This window comes from Tachyglossus aculeatus, chromosome 18 (genome assembly GCF_015852505.1).
Source record: "Tachyglossus aculeatus isolate mTacAcu1 chromosome 18, mTacAcu1.pri, whole genome shotgun sequence".
NCBI classification, from domain to species: Eukaryota; Metazoa; Chordata; class Mammalia; order Monotremata; family Tachyglossidae; genus Tachyglossus; species Tachyglossus aculeatus.
The window spans coordinates 21715495-21724665 of NC_052083.1; positions in this window are offsets into that span (position 1 = coordinate 21715495).

Genomic DNA, 9171 nt, shown 5'->3' on the forward strand with positions numbered 1-9171 from the left:
GCACATTGTAAGAACTTAACAAATACCATTATTATTATTATTATTATTATTGTTATTATTATTATTATTAACACAGTGCCTGGCACATACCATTAAAAAAAGTCTATGCGTCTAATTCTGGCAAATCAAGTTTATATAGTGTCCGCGCTATGATGGGAAGAGTTGGGATTCAGAAAACCCCTTCGGTAGTTTGAGACAGAGTAACTCTCAAAGTGTCTGCCGGGATTTGCAATCTCTGAACATCAGGAACCTGACCCCAGAAGGCATGGCTCGATGACATTGGTAGTGGTAGCAAACGTCCACGGGACAGCAGCAGAGCCCAGACGTTGCGCACCTCGCTGAGACAGCAGGTGATGTCGTAGACTTTCCCGTGGATGACCACCTACATCTCCAGGTGCGAGTTGCGCTTGACCACCTCCTCCAGGCAGTATTTAGTTTCGTGTCTCGGATTTGCACTCATAGCCGAAGAGACACAATTTGTTCTGATTTATAAAGCAGTGAATTGAGACTAGGCCTTTGCTCAAGGAAAGGAGAGTTTGTTTATGTTGATGAAGCTTAGAGCTATGGCACGTGGGACTAACCGTAATGGAAAGGTCTAAACTGAAACGTCAAAGTCGATTTGCCCATGCTGTGCAGCAGTGGCATCGGAAAGAGTCAAAGGCAGATGATCAAGGGATCAAAACGCCGATCAAAGAAAACCACAGAGAGCCTGCACACTCTGCTCTTCTGGTGCTAACCTCCTCATTGCCTCATTCTTGCCTGTCCCTCCATTGACCCCTGGCCCACGTCCGACTTCTGGCCTGGAATGTCCTCCTTCCTCACATCCGCCAATCACACTTCCCCCCCTTCAAAGCTCTACTGAAGGCGCACCTCCTCCAAGAGGCCTTCCCAGACAAAGACCCCCTTTTCCTTAGTTCCCTCTCCCCATCGCCCCGACTCACTCCCTTTGCTCTACCCCCTCTCCCCACGTCACAGCACTTGTGAATACATGTACATATCTGTAATTGTATTTACTTACATTAATGCTGGACTCACTCCCTTTGCTCTACCCCCTCTCCCCACGTCACAGCACTTGTGAATACATGTACATATCTGTAATTGTATTTACTTACATTAATGCCTGTTTACTTGTTTTGATGTGTATATTTCTGTAATTCTATTCATATTGGTGCTGTTGATGCCTTTTACTTCTTTTGCTGTGTGTATGCATCTATATTTCTATTTATCTCGATGCTCTGATGCCTGTTTACTTGTTTAGACTGTGAGCCCGTTGTTGGGTAGGGGCCATCTCTATCTGTTGCAAATTGTAGTTTCCAAACTCTTAGTCCATTGCCCTGCACACAGTAAACACTCAATACATACGATTGAATGAATGGAGAAGCAGAGTGGCTCAGTGGAAAGAGCCCGGGCTGGGGAGCCAGAGGTCATGGGTTCACATTCCTGCACTGCCAATTGTCAGCTGTGTGACTTTGGGCGAGTCACTTAACTTCTCTTTACCTCAGTTACCTCATCTGTAAAATGGGGATAAAGACTATGAGCCCCACGTGGGACAACCTGATCACCTTGTATCCTTCCCAGCGCTTAGAGTAGTGCTTTGCACATAGTAAGTGCTTAACAAATGTCATCAGTTATTTTCTTTTTTATTTATATATGTGGTGCAGGGACATGTCAGGAGCCCCGGCCCATGTCCTTCCCCTGCCTGGAATGCCCTCCCTCCACACATCCACCAAGCTAGCTCTCTTCCTCCCTTCAAAGCCCTACTGAGAGCTCACCTCCCCCAGGAGGCCTTCCCAGACTGAGCCCCCTTTTTCCTCTCCTCCTCCCCATCCCCCCCACCCTACCTTCTTCCCCTCCCCACAGCACTTGTATATATATATATAATATATGTATATATATATATATATTTATGCAGATTCATTATTCTATTTATTTTACTTGTACATATTTACTATTCTATTTATTATGTTAATGATGTGCATCCAGCTTTAATTCTATTTGTTCTGACGACTTTGACACCTGTCTACATGTTTTGTTTTGTTGTTTGTCTCCCCCTTCTAGACTGTGAGCCTGTTGTTAGGTGGGTACCATCTCTATCTGTTGCCAACTTGTACTTCCAGCGCTTAGAACGGTGCTTTGCAAATAGTAAGCGCTTAATAAATGCCATCATAATAATTCCCAAGCGCTTAGTCCAGTGCTCAGCACCCAGTAAGCGCTCAATAAATACGATTGAACTAATTAAAGGGAGCACACCTCCTCCAAGAGGCCTTCCCAGACTGAGCCCCCTCCTTCCTTTCCCCCTCCTCCCCCTCCCCATCCCCCTGCCCTACCTCTTTCCCGTCCCCACAGCACCTATATATTTGTTTGTACAGATTTATTACTCTCTTTTACTTGTACATATTTACTATTCTATTTATTTTATTTTGTTAATATGTTTTGTTTTGTTGCCTGTCTCCCCCTTCTAGACCTTGTACCCGCTGTTGAGTAGGGACCGTCTCTATATGTTGCCAACTTGTACTTCCCAAGCGCTTAGTACAGTGCTGTGCACACAGTAAGCACTCAATAAATGCTATTGAATGAATGAATGAATGAATGAATGAATGAATAAATGAAAAGTCCAGTGCTAGCCATCGATCGATTTTGGTCAAGCCAATAATAACATTAATCTAGTGGAAAGAGCATGGGCCTGGGACTCAGAGGACTTGGGTTCTGCCACTTGTCTGCTGTGTGGCCTTGAGTGGGTCACTTCTCTGTGCTTCAGGGTTCCCATGTGTAAAACGCTGGATTCAATTCTCTTAAGCCCCAGTGTGGGGGGGAAAAGAAAAACTGAGTCCAACCTGATTATCTTATTATTATCTTGATTATTAACCTGATTACCTCATTGCTTAGCTCAGTGGCTGACATATAGTGTTTAACAAATGTCGCTATTATTAATGATGATGCTGATGCTGATAATAGACTGAGCTATTCTCAAGAAATATGGGATGTATTCGGTCAGGGCAAATCTCAATTATGCCATACCTTACTTGCCTGGATCATGTGTGCTACCTAATTAAGTAAAAAAAAATTCCAAGAATCTCATCATATTGGTTGCTTCTGTAGTAGCCTAAAAGTACTAGAACTTGAACCAAGGTAGGGGCTGTGCCAATCCATCAGTGGCATTTATTGAGCGCTTATTATGAGAAGAGCATTGTATTAAGCACTTGGGAGAGAACAATACAACAGTTAGCAATCAATCAATCAATCAGTCGTATTTATTGAGCTCTTACTGTGTGCAGAGCACTGTACTAAGCGCTTGGGAAGTACAAGTTGGCAACATATAGAGACGGTCCCTACCCAACAGTGGGCTCACAGTCTAGAAGGGGGAGACAGAGAACAAAACAAAACAAAACATATTAACAAAATAAAATATAGAATAGATATGTACAAGTAAAATAAATAAATAAATAAATAAATAGAGTAATAAATACGTACAAACATATGTACATATATACAGGTGCTGTGGGGAAGGGAAGGAGGTAAGGCGGGGGGATGAAGAGGGGGAGGAGGGGGAGAGGAAGGAGGGGGCTCAGTCTGGGAAGGCCTCCTGGAGGAGGTGAGCTCTCAGTAAGGCCTTGAAGGGAAGAAGAGAGCTAGCTTGGCGGATGTGGGGAGGAAGGGCATTCCAGGCCAGGGGGATGACATGGGCCGGGGGTCGATGGCGGGACAGGGGAGAACGAGGCACGGTGAGGAGATTAGCGGCAGAGGAGTGGAGGGTGCGGGCTGGGTGTATAAGCAGACTCGTTCCCTTCCCACAGTGAGTTTACAGGAGGTGTCAGACATCAAAATAAGCAAATAATATATAATCTGTAACTTAAAGATAGGTACGTAAGTACTATGAGGTCTAGGATAGGGTTATTATCAAATGTCCAAAGGTCACAGATCCAACCGCATAGACAATGCAGAAGGGAGAGGGAGCTGCGGGGAAAAGAGCTTATTCGGGGAAGGCCTCTTGGAGAAGGTATGACCTTAATCATGTTTTGAAGGTGAGGAGAGTGGTAGTCTGCAGAATATGGAGGGAAGAGGGAGTGGGAAAAGGGTTGGCGGTGAGATAAACGAGATCGGGGCACAGATGTTAAACTGGCACTGCAGGAGTGAAGTGTGAGGGCCGGGCTGTAGTAGATGGTGAGGAGAGGTAGGATGGGTCGAACTGATGGTAAGTCGATGGTCAGGATTGCAGGGGGAGAAGGATGAGAGGTGGCACCTGGGCAGGATCACAGGGATGGGACCCCCTTTTACCTCACCCCCCTTCTGTCCTTCTACTGCCCAGGCAAGACACTTCACTCCTCTAGTGCCAACCTACTCACTGTACCTTGATCTCGTCTGTCTCGCCGCCACCCCCTCGCCCTCGTCCTGTCTCTGGCCTGAAACGCCTTTCCCTCCTCATATCTGATGGACCAAAAGTCTCCCCACCTTCAAAGCCTTACTGAAGACACATCTCCTCCAAGAGGCCCTCCCTGACTAAACCCTCGTTCCCTCTTCTTCTACTCCCTTCTGCCTCGCTTTGCCTCACTCCCTTTATTCATCCCCCCGACCAGCCCCACACCATTCATGTTCATATCTTCGTATCTGTAATGTATTTATTTCTAGTCATGTCTTTCCCCCCTACCGAGATTGCACATTGTAATAATAATGGTAACAGTGGTATTTGTTAAGCTCTTACTATGTGCCAAGCACTGTTCTAAGCGCTGGGGGAGATACAGAGTAATCAGGATTTCCAACATGAAGCTCACAATCTTAATGCCCATTTTACAGATGAGGTAACTGAGGCACAGAGAAGTGAAATAACTCGCCCGAAGTCATACAGCTGACTAGTGGCGGAGCCGGGATTAGAACCCACGACCTCTGACTCCCAACACCTTTCCACTGAGCCACGCTGCTTCAGTGTACTATCCAAGCGCTTAGTACAGTGTTCTGCACAGGGTAAGCGCTCAATAAATACGATTGAATGAATGAACTACGGCAGTTGATCGGTAAAGCCCAGTGGGTAATAATAATAATAATAATAGTATTTGTTAAGTGCTTATTATGTGCCAGGTATGTTTCTCTGGTATGTGGCGACTCAGCAGCTCCCAGCTAGGTGGAACCACAAATCCTTAAACTGAGATTAGCAAATCATTAGAGCAACTGTCCGGAGTGAATGGGTGGGTGTTAGGTCATTAGTTGTCAGTGGGGGGATTATTAAAACGGTGTTATCACCTTGGTGAGTCGCTGTCCTGCTTCTTTGGCAGGGCGTCTGGATCCCGGTGGGCGAAGGGTAGGGATGGTGGAAAGAATGGCGGTTCCTTTCTTGTGCTGTACCAAACTCCCGGGACACGGATGTGGGGAAGGAGGGAAAGGAGGTTGTCTATGTCTCCCCCGGTGCAGTTCCAGGCTTCCGGTGCCCGGGCTTGGGGAGAGGGACCCAGGAGGCCGGGGTCTTTTCCTTCTGGGCAGACCCTTCCCCCAGGGGTGATCCTAGGCCTCCGGTGGGAACGGGAGGGTAAATTTAGAGAAGCAGTGTGGCTTAGTCGAAGGAGCACTGGCTTGGGAGTCAGAGGTCTTGAGTTCTAATTCGGCTCTGCCACTTGTCTGCTGTGTGATTTTGGGCAAGCCAGTTAACTTCTCTGTGCCTCAGTTACCTCATCAGCAAAATGGACATTAAGACCGTGAGCCCCAAGTGGGACAGGGACTCTGTCCAACCCAATTTGCTTTTATCCATCCTAGGGTTTACACAATCAATATTATTATTATCATTATTATTATTATTACCCTTCTGGTTGGAGATCTACCCCTCTCGACAAGGGGCACAATCGTAGAAGCAGATGGTCATCCCCACCCCAGCTGTTTTCCTCAGTCCAGGGGTGCAGGTTTCGCTGCAAATGGAACTTGGAACCTGAGCATCAAGAAAGGACAGATATGCACACACACACCCAAACACACACACACGAGAGAGAGAGAAAAGTATTAGCATTTGGAGGAATGGCCACAGGCTGATAATGCCCTCACACCCAGAACTGCCCCTTTCCTATCTAGCTGAAGCTGTTTTCCCAAATGATGACCTCTTCACTAATGGTCAAGCCATTGCCCACAAAAACCTCGCAGTGGAACTCTCCCACCTTCACTTGTGTGAAGGAGACACGTCCATCATCAGAGCCAACAACCGCGGCCTCAGCAACGTCCTCCTCGTCACCCTCATGCTCTCCTTCCTCTGTTCCCTCATCTTCTTCTGCCGTCCCAGTACAGCGTCCTGCCACCTCTGACACACCGCCTTCAGCATCATATTTTCCGTGGCCGTGGCTTCGGTGCTGGCCAAAACCATCACAGTGGTCCTGGCCTTCCGGGCCACCAAGTCGGGGAGCAGGTTCCGGGGATGCTTTGATCCCCGAATATCTAACTTTGTCATCCTCATCTGCCCCCTGATCCAAGTGACCATCTGGGGGTGTGGTTGGGGACCTCTTCCCCTTTCCCTGACTTCAACACACAAGCTGAGTTTGGCCACATTGTTCTTGAGTGCAACGAGGGCTCCATCACCGCCTTCTACTGCGTCCTGGGCTACATGGGCTTCCTGGCCCAGGTCAGCTTCAGCGTGGCCTTACTGGCATGGAATCTGCCGGACACCTTCAACGAGACCGATTCCATCACGTTCAGCATGCTGGTGTTCTGCAGCATCTGGATCTCCTTCCTGCCCACCTACCTGAGCACCAAGGGCAAGGCCATGGTGGCCATGGAGATCTTCTCCATCTTGGCCTCCAGCGCTGGGCTCCTGGGTTGTATCTTCGGACCCAAGGTTCATGTGATCCTGCTGAAGCTGGACAAACACCCGGAAAGAGTTACTGAGTAAATTCAATGTCAACATTAAAACCACTTGATATTTCTACCATTGACTAGTACTAGGTAAATTCATGTTCCCCTCCGTCCCTTATCACAATTTTGGTTTTGAAAGGTCCCCATTATGTTCCAACTCTGATGAGTCATTGAGTCGTTTCCGATTCATAGCGACTCTATTGATATAGTTTCCCAGAACATCCTATCCACTGCTTTAAATCGTAACCTTTCAAACGGCTCTTCCGTTATCATTGTGGTTTCTAATCCATCTAGCTGCTGATCTGCCTCTTCTACATTTTCCTTGGACTTTTCCTAGCATTAGTGTCTTCTCCAGAGAAAAACTGTCCTCCTGGTGATGTGTCTGCAATCTGCTCTTCTAAGTCCAGCCATTTGGCCTTCCAAAGACGACATTGGTTTAATTTGCTCCAAAACTCATTTGTTTGTTTTTTGGGCAGCCCATGGTATTTGCAAAAGCTTTCTCCAGCTGCACATTTCCAGAGACTCGATTGTTTTGCTATCGTTTTTTTCACACTCCAGCTCTCAGTTCCATACAATGTCACTGGAAACACCATAGAATTAATCATTTGTATTTTTGTAGCAATTGTTACTTCAGCACATGATTTTTTTCAAGGCTTGTCATAGCAAGTCTTCCTAACATTAATCTTCGGCGTATTCTTGAACTAGTAGTTCCTTTATTATTGAGTATATATCCCAGGAGAGAAAAATTGTCAACGATTTCAATATTCTCTCCATCTCATATAAATATGTTTAAACCTTCAGTTGTCATGATCTTTGTTTTCTTGACATTCAAATGCAGGCCCATCTTTTTTCTCCGCTCCATAACTTTTAATGATAAACCCTTCAAATCTTCCTCACTTTTGACTAGTAGGGTAGTATCATCAACATACCTATATTTATATATATGTGTGTATATATATATATATATATATATATATATATATATATATATATATATAGTGTGTGTGTGTGTGTGGATTATGTATATTTAATGTATATATACTCATTATATATATTAATTTCTGTGACGTCAGTTTATTTAAAATCACTCCTGATGGTTTCTCTGCTCTACTGAGTCTTTGATAACTGTGTAACTGTGATTTGGAAAAAGATACCATCATTATTCTTCTAGACTGTGAGCCCGCTGTTGGGTAGGGACCGTCTCTGTATCTTGCAAACGTGTACTTCCCAAGCTCTTAGTACAGTGCTCTTCACACAGTAAGCGCTCAGTAAACACGATTGAATGAATGAATTATTCACACTGGTGCTGGAAGATAGTTTTCTGTTTCGAACATGGCGCTAAGGCCTTTGTCACAGCGAGCTGCTTTTCAATTCTTTGTTTAGAGTAATACCACAATTTTGGAGCAGGTGAGTTGATGGTCTCTCTCTCCCCAACTTCAAAGCCTTATTGTAGGCACATCTCTTCCAAGAGGCTTTCCCAGACTAATTCCCACTTTTCCTCATCTCCCACTCCCTTTTGTGCCACCCTGACGTGCTCCTTTGGCTCTTCCCCTATACCAGCCCCACAGTACTTATGGACATATATGGAATTTTATGTATATTTATTGATGTCTGTTTCTCCCCGCCCCTATACTGTAAATTCGTTATGGGCAGGGAATGTGACTGTTTATTACTGTGTTCTATTCTCCTAAACGCCTAGTACAGTGTTCTGCACACAGAAAACACTGAGTAAATACAATTGCATGAATCCTGGACCCCACACCCTTACATCTTTCAAATCCCACCGAGGGCCCATGGCATTCCATGATTTCTTTCCAGTTTGGAGAAATTGATGGTCTTTACAACCAACATCAGGATTTTGCAGCCAAGTGCAAGTGAGTCCATCAGAACTCATCCTTCCTTCATAGAGCAACCCAACTCAGCCCCTGACACTGAACCATTTCCCGTCCTGAGATTGGCACTGTCTGTTGCTCAATGTATTGTAATTTATTTCTCATTTCTAAAGCATGTCTTCCCCAACCTAAACAGTGAGACTTTAGAGAGCTCGTGTGTGGGTTCATATATCTGTTCATTTGTATTTATACTTGTTTTGCTCTCATACCGACTCTTGGCAAAGAATTATTCTCATCCCAAGGCAAATAATAAATATCATTACTACACTATCAGATCATAATTTATTTCCTTCAGGCTCATGTGGTCTTCTTTCAGATTTCCCATACTGGAGTTTCACGACTCATCTATTGATAACCATTCCCTTCAGGTGTTCCCCCACCTCTACCACCCCCTTACTTATATTTCCATTGCTAGTGATACTGAGATCTTATTCATTTGCATGGGAATGTGGCTCAG